Below are 3,853 nucleotides of genomic sequence, written 5' to 3' on the forward strand. Positions count from 1 at the left end.
CTCAGGCTCTCAGCAACAACTAGCAATCTAGGAACTTTACCAAGAACACTAGAATAATACCCATAAATCAAACTCACCAACAAGGATAAAAACACAGTGCTATCCAAACTCATCAACAAAATCCAACCCAATCCCATCTGTTGGATTAAATATCTTTTCCAACATAAATCTGTTAAATTGCCAGAAAACTACTATGAGTATATAGAAAAGAAATTTCAAACACACAAATTCCGGCAACAAAAGAATTAAAAATATTATATACAAGCAAACCTTCAAGAATTTCTTAAGTGAATTGGGAGAATATATCTGACAAACCAAAGAAGTTATATCTCTATAACCCACAACTCAGACGAATTTCTCAGAAAAAACACTAATTTTTAGAAACTTGAAATGTTTTTGTTTGGGCAATTGTGAAGACTGAAGACCCATTAACCTGGGATTTCCATCCTTAAATATTGAGAGGAATGAGAGGATTGCTACAGATTGTGAATGTATTTGAGGGGATTTGCTTTAGGTAACTCTTAAACGTAAATCACATTCTTAAAATAAAGGGAACACAAGCCATAATTATTTTTCTATCAAAGTGGATGGACAATGTGTACCTGTATCATTATTAATTCCGCAAATAACTTCCAAGAGTAACATGCCATCTAGCTTCCCAGATTATCAACTCAACTTGAATTCCTTAAAGGACTCTATCACCATCCTATAATTTTAAATCCATAATTTACCTCAGCAATAACAATGATACGAATTTCCACTAATTAAGAATCACAATCAATTTCCCTCTTGAGAAATTATATGATATGGCTCAAATAATAGTTCAAGAGAAACAAAACAATACAAAAGAAATATATCATGAATAAGTACTCATGTATGATTCAACCGATATTTCTTGCTAAACCTTATTAATCCCAAACATAGATTAACACATATAAGATGCACTCATAGTTTTTGAAGCATGTACTCCGTATCTTATTTCAAAATTTTCCATGCCTATAGCTTGAATGCTTAGAAAAACTCAATCCCAACACTACTTCGAGAAACATACCAACAAATATCATTACGCTAGCACAAGCTTGCCCAAATAAAAGAGTCCAAAATCGTTACAAACTTTAACATTCTTAATAAGCTTAACTATCTTTAACAGAATCTCATATCGCATAAGATCAAACTTTCACAAATCAGGATCAAACTTTCACAAGTCTTTGCAATCAAACATTCACAAGTCTCACATTCGAATCAATCATAATATTTTAGATTTGGAAACAAAATATTGAGTTCATTGGAATGCTAAAATAATTATTAACATCACACTTTATTTGCGAAATCTCAAATTCAAAAGCAAAACAACACAATACTTGAACTTAAATCAAAATCTTATTCTTAAACTTAAATCACATAATTCTTAAAATCCAGAAAACACAAGCTAGTAGTTTTATCAAAGTGGACTCTAGCTAATACTATCTGCATGAAACACAAGTTAGAAAGCTTTCATTTTTTATCCTTTTAAATATGCAGGGTTTCATTGTGTTTCTTTTGGTCATTGGCATGATATTTCGTTACATTCTGTTATTAAGACATCATCTCTGTTACTGTGTAATCTTCTCAGTAAAAGAATATGCGTGATGAGCTTTCAAAGAAGCTATAAGAAACTAGCAGTACTCTATTCTATTTTGTTATACAAATTCATGGATGGAAAACAACAACTTATATCAAAACATGAATTACAACAATACTACATGCCATCGGCCCCATTGTAAGTTCGGTTATTTACACATGTTTTGGTGCAGGGAAAGGCTTCTTTTTTTTACTTGGTTACCTTATCTTTATATTAGAAATTGTCCATGTGGTGAGATGCACAGTCACAGTTCTCCTGGGAGAAGTGAAGGTAACTTTGAGAAGTTTTAAAACATATGTGGTACGAGAAGCCACTGATCTAATAATTTTCTAATTTTGACAAACGACCAACTCCTTATATCATCTCCAAGAGAAATACATCACCAGACCTTCCAGAATTATCAAACTTAACTTGAATCTTTATTTATTCCAATGATTCACCTCGCCACCAAATAACCATGAATCAATCTCTCTTTCAAATCAACAATAATATTTATCATAACTGATCAAGGAACTTAATTAATTCCTCTAAATTGTTCTAGATATCATTTATCAAAATAATAGAATTAACTATCATGAATCAATTTCTCTTTCAAATCAACAATAATATTTACCATAACTATCACCAAATAACCATGAATCAATCTCTCTTTCAAATCAACAATAATATTTACCGTAACTGATCAAGGAACTTAATTAATTCCTCTAAATTGTTCTAGATATCATTTATCAAAATAATAGAATTAACTATCAAAACTAAAAGTGGACAATCTTAGATCTAGTTGAAATTTTTTAGCTCAAATAGATAAAATTGATTTGGGATTTAAAGTCAACAGAACTAAGTTGGGCATAAATTATACCTGACATATCATCTTCAAAGAAGAGAATAGCAATAAGGACAACACAGTAACAAGAGAAACAATGACAACAGAACATAAGGGTCTCCGAAAACATCCAAAACGTGACCCTCAAATGAGATCAACCGGAAAAAGAGCGGCGGCAAGGATCAACCACCACCCACAACCGCCAGCCGTGCTAGAAAGATAACGGCAACAGCTGCTTGTGTCGAATCAGATGAAGTAAGGAAGGAGCAGCGCCAGTACCACACCGGCGGTGGTGCACGAAGACGATGGTAGGAGGTTGTAGACGGTGCATCAACGTCGTGCAACAAGAACAACCCGCAACATCAAATAAGTGAGAGACGGGTTGGGGTTTTTGGGCCACGAATTGGCGGGGATAATGGGTGGTTCTACACCTCTTTAATTTGGGTGTTTCCGGCAGCAACGATTGATACAGGTGATTGATCTTGATCTTTTTAGAAATTGAAATTAGAGGAGAAAAGTAAGAAAGTTGTTTGAGCTTTTCTGTAGGAATGTTTCTAGAGGAGCACGGAGAAGTTGATTTTTGAGAGTGTAGGTTGAGTCGGTTGTGGAACGAGATCTGATAATCGTGGAGTGGGGTGTGGGAGCAGGGATAGGAGAATTAGACGGGATTTTAGGGCGAAATACGGAGTATCATTTTGCGGGCTTACAAATACGTGGGTCCACGTAATTATTTTTTTATATAGCGACGCTTTAGTCCGTCGAAATATGTTGCGACTCTCTAAAGCGTCGCAATTTGCACAGTAATGTTCGCGCTGCTACATCTCTTGCGACCCTTTGTTACACTGTCGCAATTACTCCGTCTACATATGTAGCCTATTTTTGTAGTGGTAACTCATCCGCCGAAGGGTTTCATTTCTGTGTACACCCATCACTTGGAGAATGGTCTTCGCTTTCCTCTAGATCCATTAATTTCCGAGCTCCTGGTGTCGTACAACATCAGTTTGGCTTAACTCACTCCCAAGTCTATGAGGCACATCATCGGATTTCGGTGGGTGTGTGATTTTGTCAACTTCCCCTGCTCCGTGGCTATTTTTAAGGACCTCCACGATCTGTCTTTCAACCATGCTTCCAAGGGTGATGGGTATGGTTGGTGGACTATTGTTAATAAGAAGTCTCGGAGGAAGGGCGAGCCTAACTATATCACGGCTTACCCTTACCTCAGCTCCGATCACAACTGGAAAACGGAGTGGTTGCTTGTTCGTGTTCCGACGGATCCGAAGCACCCTAACTTCTACCGTCCGCCAAAATGGTTCGTGAAACCTGATCCTGACATGTCGAGGGTGGGCTCTCCGGATCGGAATCATCAGCACTATGTGGATCTTCTCCAGTGGTTTCTGGCTCGGGAAGAT

The sequence above is a fragment of the Spinacia oleracea genome, chromosome 4, assembly GCF_020520425.1.
Source record: "Spinacia oleracea cultivar Varoflay chromosome 4, BTI_SOV_V1, whole genome shotgun sequence".
NCBI classification, from domain to species: Eukaryota; Viridiplantae; Streptophyta; class Magnoliopsida; order Caryophyllales; family Amaranthaceae; genus Spinacia; species Spinacia oleracea.